A 17839-nucleotide genomic window follows, 5' to 3' on the forward strand; every position below is an offset into this window, starting at 1 on the left:
CCCCCGCACACTAACCCTAACCTAAATTTAGTTGGTGATAAATTGCTAGGAAAATAATCCCAAACATCATCCAACATGTTTTACCCAAAAATCCAAATTGAAGTATTTGCCCCTAAATAGATACTTATAGCTGGTGGAAACCACTGACAGCATTGCAGTATTTATGGAGCTGGGGGAGTCCAGAGAAGCAGACTACATCTGACTGAAGACAGCGTCCCAGGACTGGATGGGAGAATCAGACTGTCGGTTAACATCCACTGCTAAACATATTCACCACACCCATCAAGTGCATCACTGCAAGGAAATGACTGTAATCATCCCATGCCAGGGACAGTCTTCCTGATTATTAGCATAATGATAATACTGGCCTAACCAGATGCAGCCATTGCTGCAACAAGAGCTTAGGATATGTCACATGGCAGAAAGAATTAATCAGGTCAGGATCAATTTTGAAATATTAAAAAAAAAAGTATAGTTAGTGTAATATATATATATATATATCTTATTTTCTCTATATAATTGTCATCTCCAACATGCAGTGAGGCAGGATAGACCCTGGCAGGAGAGGAAGAGGACCAGGCCCACGGTAAGAATGGGGGCGTGATGGACAAAGAAGGAGGCAGTGAGGGGGCGGGACAGGGACAGCAGCAGTCAGACAGGGGGCGTGACAAAGCTGCAGACAGAGCAAGGTAGGAGGAGTGGATAGAGGGGGCGGGGCTAATCAGCAGTGAGACAGCAGTGGATAGAGGGGGTGGGGCTGAGCAGCAGGCAGACAGAGCAGTGGATAGAGGGGGAGGGGCTGAGCAGCAGGCAGACAGAGCAGTGGATAGAGGGGGAGGGGCTGAGCAGCAGGCAGACAGAGCAGTGGATAGAGGGGGAGGGGCTGAGCAGCAGACAGAGCAGTGGATAGAGGGGGAGGGGCTGAGCAGCAGACAGAGCAGTGGATAGAGGGGGAGGGGCTGAGCAGCAGTGAGACAGCAGTGGATAGAGGGGGAGGGGCTGAGCAGCAGGCAGACAGAACAGTGGATAGAGGGGGTGGGGCTGAGCAGCAGGCAGACAGAACAGTGGATAGAGGGGGTGGGGCTGAGCAGCAGGCAGACAGAACAGTGGATAGAGGGGGTGGGGCTGAGCAGCAGGCAGACAGAACAGTGGATAGAGGGGGTGGGGCTGAGCAGCAGGCAGACAGAGCAGTGGATAGAGGGGGAGGGGCTGAGCAGCAGGCAGAACAGTGGATAGAGGGGGTGGGGCTGAGCAGCAGGCAGACAGAGCAGTGGATAGAGGGGGAGGGGCTGAGCAGCAGGCAGACAGAGCAGTGGATAGAGGGGGAGGGGCTGAGCAGCAGGCAGACAGAGCAGTGGATAGAGGGGGAGGGGCTGAGCAGCAGGCAGACAGAGCAGTGGATAGAGGGGATGGGGCTGAGCAGCAGGCAGACACTGAGGTGACCCGACATATGCCAGGTCCCTTTACTAAAATGTGCAGAAGCCACCAGAATATCCGATAATTGACTGATCTGCGACCAAGCTGAGTCTTGGCACGCAGTCGCTTGGATTTGCGCTATTGGGCACCTCAATAAAAATCCCAGGGGCTGAGACATTTGCATAATTCCACATATTTTTGCTTTGGCATTAATCCACCTTTCCAAAGTAGCAAAATGTGAAAATATGCAAATGTCTCAGCCTGGATTTGTATTGAGACACCCGGCGGCTGCTTCGCCAATCCAATCATCTGCGTACAAAGACGCACCATAGGTCTTACATCAGTCGACTATTGAAGTTCTGAGAAACACTAAACTTACTGAGAATGGTCACCGAAACTGAGACGCCGGAGCCGCTGTGACTGTGCCCGGGATCGCAGTCTACGAACCTCCCCCCAAAACGGTCTGGACAAATCTGCGTTTGAGCCGCCTCTCTCCCATTACCTCCACCAAACCCTCCCTATCAATCACACTGTGGCCAAATCCTCGCTGCAACCCCCGAAGGTAATGTAACTTGGCACATGCACAGCCCGACTCATGCGCAGACCACAGATATTCGCTTAACCGCGAAAATATCGGGTTTGCGTCCATCTCTGAATCAGGCCCTCCCATAAATAGGTGTTTATAATAAAATCTGCAATAACACTTTTTTTTTTTGGCAACTTCAATTATATGAATAGTATGGAGTCAACTTCGCGGCTGCGAGTAAGTGCGGCATGGTACCTCCGGGCCCGCAGATTTTTGTTTGCAGCCTCATAGGGCATTAAGTAAAAAAAAAAGTGATATTCCAGGATGTGAGGGGCGCGAGCGGTGGTTCCGGCAGTGGTGTGGAAACGCTGTTGTAAGGTCAACTTGCCCTCCCCGATCATCGGTGGCATTGAAAAACCGAAGCATAGTAGATCTACCCCTTGCTATGAAGAGGAAGCGCTGGGTCGCACGGTGTGCCACGGAGATCCTGTATGACGGATGTGGTTATAGGTGAGGTGGGACAAGCCAGGCCACAGGTGCTGCAACATAGGGGTCTATTTATCAAGCAGTGAAAAGCGTGGAGAAGTTGCCCATAGCAACCAATCAGCTCCTACCTATTATTTTATAAACTGTACTTGATAAATGCTACTTCAAATCTGATTGGTTGCTATGGGTTCACTTCTTCATGCTATTCACTGCTTGATAAATAGATCGCTAACAGGGGTATTCAATATGGGTGCGATAACATCGTTTTTGCGTTAATATCGGAGGTATGACGTAACTATCGCAGGTTTTACTTTTACACCGTATTCAATTTCAAAGACTTATCGCAGTTTTGAAAAGTCTTTGATAAAAAACGGGGATAACTTTTCACCATTGAATAGGTGTCGAAAAAAAGTGCAGAATTGGGGTTTAAGGGTGCAGGCTTAAAAAAAATAGCCTGCACCCCTGGGAATGTCATTTAAAAAAGAACTGTGTCAAAAAAAGTAAAAAAAAAAAATAAAAAAAAATTAGGGACACCCCAAAAAATGAATTTAAAAATTGGGGTGAAAAAAAAAAAAAATGGCAAAAATTGTATAACAATAGGGAAATAGGTTCAGGGCTATTCTGCAAGTATGCGGCAGGTGTATTATAGAATAGATTTATAGCGGCGGGTGTATTCTAGAATAGAATTATAGCGGCAGGTGCACAAATGCAGAATTTTTAAAAACTTACTTTAGGGACTTAAAAATATGCTAGTATCCATTTTCATGTACCCCAAATTTGATGGGACCACTTAAAAAAACGAAAAAAATAACCTAAGTGCTCTTCTGCATCACTTCTTCAATGTTGGGAAAAAAACACCTGCTGCGGCTATTTAAATCCCCGACTTTCAATTAAAGGCTAAAACGGGGGTACCCATAGTGTTCCCCCATGTTTTTACAACTTTAGGGGGGTCTTACAATTATTTTAAGGAAAAATTCGTAACTTTACGCAAATCCAACTTCGGAGTTTCCAGTTTTCGTTAATTTTATTTTGAATACGGGGATAAGCGGGAGCGCGCACCATGCCTTAACGCAGAAAAAAACTCCGATATGAAACGTTAACTTCGACAGTGAAGTTAACGTTTCATATTGAATACCCCTCTTAATGGGCTATGTATATTTTACTCCATCTATGCTTAGAGCCCAATTCAGAGATGTACGGAATCTGGATACTTACATACATCTCCAATGTTTGTAGATCTGCACATGGGCAGGAGCCGCACTGAGCATGTGCGGGTCTGTTTCTGTGATGTCACTCACAGTGCACCAAAATTCCCAGCATGACTGACATGCTGCTGGCGGTTGGGTGCGGCGACGAGCAGCGTTCCAGAAAATGGTGGCGTCAGCCATGTTTTCTGGGCATGCTGAAGCCAGTGGCTGCATCCTCAGACACAGCTTCACTGGCCATGGCGGCGTTATTTCAGTGAGTTGCTCAGATGTCCGATGGTCACGCAGTTGACACGATGCTGCGTTTTCGGAGGCAGCAGCGGGTCAGAGAAGCCGGCAGGAGGCGTGTTTTTACCCTCCTGCGGCTTTTGCATATTTTAAGCACAGTCGCTGCATACAAAGACGCAGCGGCTGTGTTAAAGCATCAGACCCTTAGATTGTATATTACAGGACCAACCACATTTAACTCACTATTTTTATATATACGTTTATACCTGTGACTAGGAAACTGTTGGGGGGAAAATAAGCACCAATAACCGTCAGCCCATCCCTGTAACGTGAACCTGGGATTCAGATTAATTCTTCACTACATAAAGCAGTCTCAACGGGTTGGGTACGGGATCCCAATGTATGGGAGCAAATGACAGTCGTCCATTTCCTCACAAACACTGGAAAGTAGCCAAAACTGGTTGTTCAGACAAATTGGTTAAAACGCACAAATTTAACCAATTTGAACTAATTTTTTTTTGTCCTTTTTCAGTGTTTAAAACCATATGATCGACTGTCATTTACTCCCATATATTACCAGGTTTTCATTCCAACCAGCCAGATTGGACAGATATCTGACAGAAAATTGTATAGTGGATGCCCAGCTTTAGTCTGCCTAATACTAAAGGTGCATACACACAACGATTTTTTGAACGATTATCGTTAAACGAAAAAATCGTTCCCTTTCTGAGTTAAAACGATGAATGATTATCGTTCATGCGCGTTCACGTTTGTAGTTCAGTCAGAATGACCAACTGAACGATTTTCAGTAAGGGAATATGCAAAAATCGTTTGTAGTTCAAAAAAATCGTTCATTACACTTTAAAAAATCTGACAGATAATCTGACAGAAAATCGTTCATAAAATCGTTGGTAACAAAATAGTTGTGTGTGTATGCAGTTTTACCGTCAGGATGTCAGAGGTGGTTATTCTGGAGTCTGGATTTCGACTGCTGATGGGATTCCGGCGCCGGTAATCTGACTGCCGGGATGCCGACTACATCCCATCACAACTATTAAAATCCCTAGAGCCGCACATGGACGAAGTCCTCCACTGCTGGAAGTCGCAGTGATTTGGTCCTCAGATCACATGTGGGGGGGGGGGGGGGGTAGGGAGTTAAATTTAGGAGAAGTTCTTAAAGGTGACAATGGGCCTGATTCTGAGTCATTGCAGCTTTTGGAGGTCGCACGTCTGCTACTTTTTGCAAACGCTGCTACAAAGTCCTTCTCTAGTGAGCATTCGTGCTTCTGAATGTGAGATGCCCACTTTCAGCATCCATAGATGCTATTATACCGACTGGTGTGTCTTTAGATGCACCATCAAAACTTCAACCATCCCTATGGCAGGTGTAGTCTCTCCGTACAAGTATGGCCTTCTATGTGACCGGTTCGGTGTCTGTGTACGCAGCCACTTTCAGCGACACGCCCATAAAACGCCCATAAGATGGACCATCTCCCTGTGCCCACCCAGAAACACCCAATACATCTGCAACACATTTCCGAGACCTTGTGTCTCTGGTGCGCCTCACCCGCTACTCCGTGTGGATGCATGCGAAGAAGAAAAATTGTTCCACTGCGTCCAACATTGGCTCAGAATCAAGAGAGATAAACCTCTTCATAGCAAGGTATTGCTGCATTATTTACTATCAGGTCCACTTAACATTGGGGTGCAGTCAGGTATCTGCAGCGCTCCCCCTATTTTTGCTTGCATACACAGTCCCCATAACCTTCTATAGGAACTGCAGACATGTCCAATTTACCAAGCTGTGGAAAGTTTAGCTGCTGAGAGCTGCTACCCGTTACCTACAGTACAGGTTACCTTTTTTCTGGAGGGTGATTCTCAGCTCTCATTACATATACTAACACCAAACCTGGCAGAGCTATATACATACACTAACACCAAACCTGGCAGAGCTATATAATATGAGATATGGTAAGAACTTACCCTTGTTATCTCTATTTCTACGAAGTCCATAGGGTTCCACAGGATACCTTGGGGTATAGGTGTGACGTCAGTCGCAGGGCACCAAAGAGTTAAGCTTTCAGCCTCCCAGGATGCACTAGGTCCCCCTCCTATACCCCGCCCCCGGGCCAAGGCACCTCAGTTAGTTACCAAGCCATAGGCCGGAGGAGGAGAAGGAAGAGAGAGAACAAAGATCTGGACACATACAAGAATCACATTCTCACCAGAGGGAGACGGAAAACCGGTGACCAGAGCAAAGCCCATCTGCAGCACAGGTGCGACAGGGCGGGAGTCCTGTGGAACCCTATGGACTTCGTAGAAATAGAGATAACAAGGGTAAGTTCTTACCATATCTCATATTTTCTACTTCAGGGTCCATAGGGTATCCACAGGATACCTTGGGGATGTCCCAAAGCAGTATCCTTTAAGGGTGGGGACGCTCCTGTGCAGAAAGGAGAATCCGCCGCCCGAAGGAAGCATCCTGAGAGGCGAAGGTGTCAAACCAGTAATACCTCACGAAGGTATGGACAGAAGACCACGTAGCAGCCTTGCAGATCTGAACTGCCGAGGCACCACGTCGAGCTGCCCACGAAGGACCCACAGACCTAGTGGAATGAGCCTTCAGAGAAGGAGGGACCGGTAGGCCTTCATGAAGATAAGCTTCAGAAATAGCCATACGGATCCAGGCTGCCAAAGTTTGCTTTGAAGCAGGCCAACCCTTTTTACAGAAGCCATAGAGGACAACAAAGCGTCCGACTTCCTAAACAAAGAAGTGCGGTCAACATAAGTCCTTAAGGCCCGCACAACATCCAAAGAGGCCTCACCCACGGAAAGACCCGGTGAGTTAAAGGCCGGAACAACTATTTCCTCGTTAACATGAAACTGGGAAACAACTTTGGGAAGAAACTTGGGCCGAGTGCGGAGCACTGCCCTGTTCCCATGAAAAACCAAGAAAGGGGGTCTACAAGAAAGAGCCCCTAACTCAGAAACACGTCTGGCTGAAGCAACGGCCAGAAGGAAAACAGTCTTAGCTGTTAGCCATTTAATATCCACTGAGCCCAGTGGTTCAAACGGCGGTCCTTGGAGAGCCCTCAGGACCACAGCCAAATCCCAAGGCGCCACAGGTGGAACAAAGGGCGGCTGAATACGGAGAACACCTTGCATAAAGGTGCGCACATCCGGGATTGTAGCAATCCTACGGTGAAACCAGACAGATAGGGCCGAAACCTGTACCTTCAAAGAAGCAAGGCGAAGCCCATGATCTAGTCCCGCTTGCAGGAAGGCGAGAATCCGAGACAGACGAAACTCCCGCGGTGCATAACCTCTCGGTCGACACCACTGGAAGAACATATGCCACACGCGATGGTATATCCTCGCGGAAGACGGTTTCCGAGCTCGTAACATGGTACGCACCACAGAGCTGGAAAACCCCCAGGACCTCAGCATGGCCGTCTCAACAGCCACGCCGCCAAAGACAGCCGAGTCAGGTCCGGGTGAAGACAAGGACCCTGAGACAGAAGGTCCGGTCGTATCGGCAACCGCAGAGGACTGTCCACGGACAGACCCTGAAGGTCTGAGAACCAGTGCCGTCTGGGCCACGCGGGAGCTATCAACAGGAGCGTCCCTCCTTCCTGTTTGAATTTCCGGATTACCCGTGGAAGAAGGGAGACCGGAGGGAACAGGTATGCGAACCTGAACGTCCACCGGACGGACAGAGCATCCACCAGAGACGCCCCTTCGTCTCTTGTGCGAGACCCGTACACCGGCAACTTGTTGTTGTGCCGGGACGCCATGAGGTCGATTTCTGGAAGACCCCACCTGTCCACCAGTAGTTGAAAAACGTCCGGGTGCAGGGACCATTCCCCTGGATAAACGTCCTGGCGACTTAGAAAGTCTGCCTCCCAATTTAGCACTCCCGGGATGAAGACCGCTGATATGGCCGGAAGATTGCGCTCCGCCCAAACCAGGATCCGAGAGACCTCTACGAGAGCCGCCCGACTGCGAGTTCCTCCTTCGCTGTTTATGTAGGCCACGGTGGTAGCATTGTCCGACTGGACCTGCACCGGGTGACCCTGGAGAAACCGCTGTGCCTGCAGGAGAGCATTGAAGACCGCACGGAGTTCCAAGATATTTATTGGAAGCTCCGCTTCTGTCGGTGTCCACCTGCCCTGGAACAAGTGTGGACCCGAAACTGCTCCCCAGCCCCGAAGACTGGCGTCCGTTGTCAACAGGACCCAATTTGGAACCCAGAACAGACGTCCCTTGTTGAGGTGGGTCGTCTTTAACCACCACGCAAGGGACAGGCGTACCTCCGGGGTGAGCACAATCGTCTGGAACTTCAGAGACTGAGGCAGCCCGTTCCACTTGGACAGGATCAGGTGCTGCAGAGGTCTGGAGTGAAACTGGGCGTATTCCACCATGTCGAACACCGACACCATGGAGCCCAGTAACCTCATCGCCGAGTGTAAGGACACCCGGCGGCTGTGCAGACAACTGCGCACCCTTGACTGTAAAGCAGAGATCTTGTCCTCCGTCACGAAGATCCTTTGCTGTCCCGAGTCCAATAAGGCTCCAAGATGCAGAATCCTCCGAGACGGGATTAGAGTGGACTTCTGCCAGTTGATTAGCCAGCCGTGCCATTGCAGCAGTGCAATGGTCAGGTCCAAGTGGTGTAACAGGAGCTCTGGAGATCCTGCCACCAATAACAGGTCGTCCAAGTACGGCAACATGCGGACTCCTTGCAGCCGCAGAGAAGCCGCCATGACCGCCATAGCGTCCTGTAAGTTCAATGACACCATGTAGTCCCCAGGTTCCAGCGCCAGAATGATGGACCGTAGGGTCTCCATCCGAAACTTCGGGACCCGCAAAGACTTGTTGAGTGCTTTGAGGTTGAGAATCGGACGATATGACCCATTGGGTTTCTGTACCAAAAAAAGATTTGAATAGAAACCCTGGCCCCTCTGGGAGAATGGAACAGGCACTATAACTCCAGCCTGGAGCATAGTGTGCAATACCTTCCGCAGCTCCGTAGCCTTGTTCCGGTCTGATGGTAGACCCGTGGTGAAGAATCGAGCCGGGGGTCTGTGCCGGAAGGAGAGGGCGTACCCGTGAGAGACCACCTCCAGAACCCAAGTGTCTGTCGTAGTGAACGACCAACACCGGGAGAACTGCAGCAGGCGGCCTCAAGGGGAGACCCGGACCGTCAGGCCGCAGGCTTGTCATCTGGCTTGGGGGCCGGACGTCTGGTACTCCATGCCTGTTTCCGGGGCTTGACCGATTTCTTAGGGCCAGCCTGTCGAGGAAACGACTGTGGTTTGGGCCTGCCCTGGGCCCTAGATGACCGAAAGGACGATGGTCCAGAACCAGAAGGAGCAGCGGCCGACGGGAGACAAGCAGATTTGGCTGCCGCCAGCGTGGCCACAATCTTATCCAGATCCGGACCGAAGAGAACTTCTCCGGTAAACGGCAACGCTTCCAGACCTTTCTTGGATCTGCGTCCGCCTTCCAGGATCGCAGCCACAAGGTGCGACGAGCAGCTACCGCTGCTGAAGAAATTCTAGACACCAGAGTACTAATGTCTAGAGCCGCCTCGTTGATGTAGGTGGCCGAATCACGGAGATTGCCAATCAACTCCGCCTGTTCGGCCGGACAGTCGGATTCAAAAGAAGCCTCTAATGAATCCGCCCAGCGCTCCATCGCTCTGGCAACCCAGCAAATGGCCATAGCCGGCCGTGCTGCCCCCCCTGCAAGGGAATAAGCAGACTTCAGGCAGATTTCTACCTTGCGGTCCGTAGCATCCTTAAGGGAGGACATGGATGGCATCGGCAATGTGGCACTACGGACAAGACGGGTCACGTGAGAATCCACCTGTGGAGGGGATTCACACTTAGCAAAATAATTATCCGCGAACGGATAAGCCACCGCCAGGCGTCTCTGCGGCTGGTATCTTTTGCCAGGTTGTTTCCACGCCTCCTCTAAATGGTCCACCAACTGACCCGAAAGAGGAAAGACTGTGGCATCGCCCTTCACATCTTTGAAAAAGGCATACTTAGATTTAGCCGCTGGGGGAACTTCGTCCTCAATCACCAAGGCTGTGCGGACCGCCCGAATAAGTCCAGGAATATATACTTTGGACTTAGCATCAGCGTCCTTAGTATGGAAAGGTTCCTGATCGTAAGGATCCAGAATCTCCCCATCATCAGACGTCCCTTCGTCATCCTCATAAGGAGCGGACAGAGACGCCACCGGCCTTTTATGAGGCCGCATCACAGACTCCCCTTGCAACACATCCGACAAGTGCTGTACAGAACTCGTCAGGGAGTTAACCCACGCTGGCTCCTGAGAACCCGGGAGCGGGGAAATAGGGAGACTGTGGGGTACCACCAATTGTCGTGGGAACCCCTGCATGGGTGACGACACCACAGACTGCTGGGACAAACCCATCGGAGTAAACGCGGGCTGCGGAGCTAACTGGCCCACTAAAGCTGTTAACGCCTGAGCGAAACAAGCCCAGGGCGGCTCCTGTACCGGTGCTGTAACCGTAATAGGCCGCGCCATGGACAAACACTGCCGGCAAAGGCCCTCCGCGCTACCCTCCCCCTCCGCTAACGGTACTTTGCACGTGGTACACTGTAGCCGGAGGGGAAAATCACTTTCAGACATGATGGCACCACGTATGTGACCTCTCTCACCAATTAAGTATTAAATAGGCGAGAGACCACCCTGCAGCACCGCACCGCAAGGGCTTTAGCAGAAAGAACAGGGACAGTAATAAAGCTGACAGTTTAGAGAAGAAAAGTTACAGGCAGCAGCGCTAGCACAGTCACATACAATGCAGAGAAATAACAATTCCTGCACTAACAGCGCTGATCACTCAACTACACAGACACAGGGCCTGGTAGGACACAGCGCTGCATACACAGACCTGAGCCACAGCGGAGGAGAGGTATGCGGGGGGACCCAGACCACGATGCTTCCGTCCAGCGCTTCCAGCAGCGTCACCATGCGTTCTGGAGAAGATGGCCGCCGAGGAGCAGAGAGGAGGCTGGCCTGGGGGAGGAGCGCTGCCACAGGACCAGTCGGCAGCATGCAGAGAGGGCTGTGTGCAGCGGGGGAGGCGCCGGCTGTGAGACAGGGAAGGCGCGCTCCCCTGGCATGCATTTAACCCCTGGGACGCCGCAGCGCTACCGCTCTGCTGCGGTCCGCTGTCCCAGGGGGTAGTGGAAGCGCAGGTTGGTCGCCTGGCTCCACGCTGCAGCCAGTCCCCAGGGAGCCCCCTGCCTGGGGACTTAGGACCATGTGATCAGCGGGGACCCACCTCGGAACCCCGCTGCTTACCTCTGTCCCCCTTGAATCCGGCCATGGTCCGGAACATCTGGGGTCACCGCTAGCTGTGACCCCAGACGCCCACCAGCATCCCCGGATCAGTACCGGCGTTCTGGTACCGGCGGGGTGTAGGGAAGACAGCATGGACGTCAGGACTGACTGTCCATGCTGTTCATCCAGATGTGCAGCCACAGCTGCATGAAGAAAAAGCTTCAGGGGCTCTTCTAGCCCCCACTCCAACAGGTGCACCCGACTCCGGCCGGGCACCAAACTAAACTGAGGTGCCTTGGCCCGGGGGCGGGGTATAGGAGGGGGACCTAGTGCATCCTGGGAGGCTGAAAGCTTAACTCTTTGGTGCCCTGCGACTGACGTCACACCTATACCCCAAGGTATCCTGTGGATACCCTATGGACCCTGAAGTAGAAACATACAGTACACTAACACCAAACCTGGCAGAGCTATATCCAGACACTAACACCAAACCTGGCAGAGCTATTTACATACACTAACACCAAACCTGGCAGAGCTATATACATACAGTACACTAACACCAAACCTGGCAGAGCTATATACATACAGTACACTAACACCAAACCTGGCAGAGCTATATCCATACACTAACACCAAACCTGGCAGAGCTATATCCATACACTAACACCAAACCTGGCAGAGCTATATCCAGACACTAACACCAAACCTGGCAGAGCTATATACAGACACTAACTCTAACATGGCAGAGCTATATACAGACATTACCACCTAACCTAGCAGAGCTATATACAGACATTACCACCTAACCTGGCAGAACTATATACATACAGTACACTACCACCTAACCTAGCAGAGCTATATACATACAGTACACTACCACCTAACCTAGCAGAGCTATATACATACACTACCACCTAACCTAGCAGTGCTATATACATACACTACCACCTAACATGGCAGAGCTATATACATACAGTACACTACCACCTAACCTGGCAGAGCTATATACATACATTACCACCTAACCTAGCAGAGCTATATACATACACTACCACCTAACCTAGCAGAGCTATATACATACACTAACACCAAACCTGGCAGAGCTATATACATACACTAACACCAAACCTGGCAGAGCTATATCCAGACACTAACACCAAACCTGGCAGAGCTATATACAGACACTAACTCTAACATGGCAGAGCTATATACAGACATTACCACCTAACCTGGCAGAGCTATATACAGACATTACCACCTAACCTGGCAGAGCTATATACAGACATTACCACCTAACCTGGCAGAGCTATATACAGACATTACCACCTAACCTGGCAGAACTATATACATACAGTACACTACCACCTAACCTAGCAGAGCTATATACAGACTGTCAGGCACTGATCACTAGAGTGACAGACCATCTGATCTCCTATATATTATCATATATACACAGCAACATGAGTGACAGACCATCTGATCATATATATATATATATACACACAGCAACATGAGAGAGTGACAGATGACGGATCAGCAGATAGATAATGGTAGACATGTATCTCTGAGCTGTCACTAGGATCCCCCCTGCATTGGTCACATACCTGAGCAGTAGGCACTCTGCGGTCTGCGGTCTCTGGGATGTGACCACACTGATAAGCAGCGCAGGAAGTCCGGCCTCAGATCGCTGCTGCGGCTGCGGCTGCGGCTGCGGCTGCGGATGAGCTGCCCTGTCTGTCTCTGAGATCTATTCTATTTCTATACACACACAGCGGAGGGGACGGGCCTACCCAGTGACTGGCGGCTCAGGGCGCCAATCACCGCTACTAGAGTAGGAGGCGGGACTGTGTATGGCTGGCGGCAGGGATAGCCAATCACAGACCGGACCATCCTTGGTAGTCATGTGCCGCTAGTGTCCCGTGACTGTGACTCATCAGCGCTATTTGCTGTGTTCAGTGTGTGTAGTGTGTGTTGTGCTGTGTGTGTTCAGTGTGTGTGTGTGTAGTGTGTGTTGTGCTGTGTGCAGTGTGTGTGTAGTGTGTGTTGTGCTGTGTGTGTGTAGTGTGTGTTGTGCTGTGTGTGTTCAGTGTGTGTTCAGTGTGTGTGTGTGTAGTGTGTGTTGTGCTGTGTGCAGTGTGTGTGTGTGTTCAGTGTGTGTGTGTGTAGTGTGTGTTGTGCTGTGTGTGTGTAGTGTGTGTTGTGCTGTGTGTGTGTTCAGTGTGTGTTCAGTGTGTGTGTGTGTAGTGTGTGTTGTGCTGTGTGCAGTGTGTGTGTAGTGTGTGTTGTGCTGTGTGTGTGTAGTGTGTGTTGTGCTGTGTGTGTGTTCAGTGTGTGTTCAGTGTGTGTGTGTGTAGTGTGTGTTGTGCTGTGTGCAGTGTGTGTGTGTGTTCAGTGTGTGTGTGTGTAGTGTGTGTTGTGCTGTGTGTGTGTAGTGTGTGTTGTGCTGTGTGTGTGTTCAGTGTGTGTTCAGTGTGTGTGTGTGTAGTGTGTGTTGTGCTGTGTGCAGTGTGTGTGTAGTGTGTGTTGTGCTGTGTGTGTGTAGTGTGTGTTGTGCTGTGTGTGTGTTCAGTGTGTGTTCAGTGTGTGTGTGTGTAGTGTGTGTTGTGCTGTGTGCAGTGTGTGTGTGTGTTCAGTGTGTGTGTGTGTAGTGTGTGTGTAGTGTGTGTTGTGCTGTGTGTGTGTTCAGTGTGTGTTGTGCTGTGTGTGTTCAGTGTGTGTGTGTGTTGTGCTGTGTGCAGTGTGTGTGTAGTGTGTGTTGTGCTGTGTGTGTGTAGTGTGTGTTGTGCTGTGTGTGTGTTCAGTGTGTGTTCAGTGTGTGTGTGTGTAGTGTGTGTTGTGCTGTGTGCAGTGTGTGTGTGTGTTCAGTGTGTGTAGTGTGTGTTGTGCTGTGTGTGTGTAGTGTGTGTTGTGCTGTGTGTGTGTTCAGTGTGTGTTCAGTGTGTGTGTGTGTAGTGTGTGTTGTGCTGTGTGCAGTGTGTGTGTAGTGTGTGTTGTGCTGTGTGTGTGTAGTGTGTGTTGTGCTGTGTGTGTGTTCAGTGTGTGTGTGTGTAGTGTGTGTTGTGCTGTGTGCAGTGTGTGTGTGTGTTCAGTGTGTGTGTGTGTAGTGTGTGTTGTGCTGTGTGTGTGTAGTGTGTGTTGTGCTGTGTGTGTGTTCAGTGTGTGTTGTGCTGTGTGTGTGTTCAGTGTGTGTTGTGCTGTGTGTGTTGTGCTGTGTGTGTGTAGTGTGTGTTGTGCTGTGTGTGTGTAGTGTGTGTTGTGTGTGTGTTCAGTGTGTGTTGTGCTGTGTGTGTGTGTAGTGTGTGTTGTGCTGTGTGCAGTGTGTGTGTAGTGTGTGTTGTGCTGTGTGTGTGTAGTGTGTGTTGTGCTGTGTGTGTGTTCAGTGTGTGTTGTGCTGTGTTCAGTGTGTTGTGCTGTGTGTGTGTTCAGTGTGTGTGTGTTGTGCTGTGTTCAGTGTGTGTTGTGCTGTGTGTGTTCAGTGTGTGTGTGTGTAGTGTGTGTTGTGCTGTGTGTGTGTGTTCAGTGTGTGCAGTGTGTGTTGTGCTGTGTGTGTGTGTTCAGTGTGTGTTGTGCTGTGTGTGTGTTCAGTGTGTGTTGTGCTGTGTGTGTGTTCAGTGTGTGCTGTGTGTGTGTGTGCAGTGTGTGTTGTGCTGTGTGTAGTGTGTGTTGTGCTGTGTGTGTGTTCAGTGTGTGTTGTGCTGTGTGTGTGTGTTGTGCTGTGTTCAGTGTGTGTTGTGCTGTGTGTGTGTTGTGCTGTGTGTGTGTGTGCAGTGTGTGAGTGTGCTGTGTGTGTGCAAGTGACGGGCGGCCAGATTACTGTAAGAAGCAGCTGGGTTATTATCAGCCACATAAACCCCTGTGTGTCCGCTCTGATTACCAGTGTGAAATTAGGGTAGTGGATAGATACCCTTCCATAGATGTACCTTGACGTCATCAATTACTATATTCTACCGTGCCCGCAAGGGTGGGCAATAAGCGCCCCACAGCTGTTGTTGAACTACAATTCCCAGCATGCTTTGCAACAGATTTAGCATGGCCAAGTAGTAAAACTGGCAAGGCATGCTGGGATGTGTAGTTCTGCAACAGCTGGGGGGGGGGCGTTTATTGTCCACCCCTAGATTAAGTTGACGGGCGGCTGTGGGGTCAATAGGGCAATAAAGGATTGATGTATAGAACATGATCGCCCATCAATTAAGGACCTGGGGTGGAATGCATAAAGCATGTCATAAATCTCGCCACAGATCAAATGCATAGTGACATTCAGGAATGCCGTATGCACGCACAATTGTGCTTAAATTAAAATCATATCTTCCTGTAAAAGCTGTCTTTTGCGGTGTGAGGACTATTGGGGTTCACTAGGAATGCAGTGAGGAGAAGGGGTACAAGCTCAGGGAAGTTTTGCTTTCCGGGGCTTGATGCATAGATGCGGGGATTGTGGACAAACCTCAGAAAACTGCAGTTTTCTGAGTTTTTAACGCATTCTGGCCTTGATCACTATTACAGAGAGGGGATGGGAAGAGTTGGGGTTACTAGTAGTGAAATGTGGGAATGGTGTATGCTGTGGCTACTAATGTAATGATGATCTAATTCATTATTGCATGATGGTTTCACCAGCGAAATAAGGGACTGGTGCCAGCGGCATCACAAGCAGAATGAGGGACTGGTGCTAACTGCGTCACCAGCAGAATGAGGGACTGGTGCTAACTGCGTCACCAGCAGAATAAGGGACTGGGGCCAACTGCATCACCAGCAGAATAAGGGACTGGTGCCGACAGCATCACCAGCAGAATGAGGGACTGGTGTCAACTGGGTCATCAGCAGAATGAGGGACTGGTGCAAACTGGGGTTTCCAATGGAATAAAGCACTGGTGCCAACTGGGGTCAAAAGTGGAACAAGGGACTAGTGCCAACTGGGATCACCAGCGGAATGAGAAACTGGGGTCACTAGCGATATGAGGGACTGGTGCCAACTGGGGTCACCAGTGGAATGAGGGACTGCTGCCAACTGGGGTCACCAGCGGATTGAGGGACTGCTTCGAACTGTGGGTGTCAATAGTAGAATGAGTGACTGGTGCAAACGGGTCACCAGCAGGAAGAGGGACTTGGGTCACTGGCAAAATGAGGAACTGGTGCCAACTGTGGTGTATGGTCTGATTAAACAAAAATGTGATTTAAGATGTCTGTTAAACATATCAGAAAGTATGTCCAAATGCCAGAAACAAAATACCATGAGCTAAACACAATGTAGGGGTGAGAGCGCAAAGCATAGATGCAAATGACAGAACTTGCTGCGAAATGCAGGAGGAAATAGAATCTCACAAAAATAAAATGCAGAATATCCGAAGATTGCCAGAAGTCATGAGACAGATTGCAATTTAAGAAGTCCAAAAGGAAAGAGACAAAACTAGGAAATCCACCAGGATCAGGGAAACTCCAGGCTGGAGCACTCACCAGGCTGACTGAACACAATGATATGGCAGGTGATGTCAGGCTCTGTCAAGATACTTGCCGGTTGCACGTGCAATGCCGCTATGAGCCCTTTCCTGTTGAACTGCGCACTTTCAGTTTCTCTAGACACTCACATACCGCTTGAGGCATCTTTAGACACCACCATCAGTCGCACCATGGAAACTTGCTACAGCCACATGCTCGGTGAAGATTTTCCGTCAAAGTATGGCGTCCAATGTGAGCGATTGTGTGTCTGAGTTTGTAACCACTACAGCGACACGCCTACAACAGTCCCATAACACACCCATAAGACAGACCATCTCTGTGCATCCAATTAGCCACCTCCCCGTCACCGCCCAGGAACGTAATTTTCAAGACATTTCTGAGACTAGGCGTCTTAATTGCAACTGCGACTCTGTACAGTTACAGACGGGATCACTGGAGTCTGATACGGGATCACCAGTGCAATGAGGGTCTGTTATGAACTGGGCTCAACTCAGGGCCGGCTCAAGGGGTTGGAGCACCCTGTGCCACCCGTCTTCACTGCGCCCTGCCCCGAAAATGGGGGTGTGGCCTAATTGCTACAGGCCACGCCCCTAAGTGACGTTACTAGGAGGCGTGCCCAGCTCCAAATAACTTCAGGCTGGGGGGAGCCTCACTAGCTGGGCTTCCCCCAGCCCCTCTCCTGTCACGGAATGGATGTCGCGTGCATGCGCGCAGCATCCATTCAGAGTCTCCGGGGGTCCAGCACCACTGCTCAACTGCGGCGGTGGGGTTCCCCAACCTCCTGATTTGACCACCCGCGGGCCACTTCAGCCCACGGGTGGAACAGCAGGACAGTGCTGTCCCGCTGAAATCGGGATGTTGGGGAGGGGTGCGCCCTCTACGGGTGGTGCCACTGTGCGACTGCCGGTCCTGGCTCAACTCAACACTGGGGTCAACAATGAAATGAAGGACTAGTCCAAAATGAGGTACTAGTCCAAAATGAGGTATTCAGTGGAATAAGGAATTGATGTGAATTGTGATTGGGCTGTGATCGTGTCTTACTGTTTAAATGCCGTTACATGGGCGTGCAGAAATTAGCCTTTGCGATGTTACCAATATTTACACTGGTCGATGACGTAGGGCGCAGATGAGAAGGCAGTATTGGGCGTCGCTATGCCAAGGTAAGCTTTGAAACTATTAGCATATTTTTGGAGCTGCAGTGTGTGCGAAA

General features: G+C 50.2%; 1 protein-coding gene across 1 annotated transcript in view; it reads right to left on the reverse strand.

The window, feature by feature from the left end:
• LGMN (legumain) overlaps nt 1–12962 on the reverse strand; it is a 57528-nt gene extending 44566 nt beyond the window's left edge. The window contains exon 1 of the mRNA XM_088462991.1: nt 12783–12962. The gene's annotated coding sequence lies outside the window, so the exon portion shown is untranslated. The remainder of the gene's footprint in view (nt 1–12782) is intronic.
• Nucleotides 12963–17839: the final 4877 nt, after the last annotated feature.

Source organism: Taudactylus pleione, unplaced genomic scaffold (assembly GCF_031769625.1).
Source record: "Taudactylus pleione unplaced genomic scaffold, aTauple2 ptg001303l, whole genome shotgun sequence".
Taxonomy (NCBI): Eukaryota; Metazoa; Chordata; class Amphibia; order Anura; family Myobatrachidae; genus Taudactylus; species Taudactylus pleione.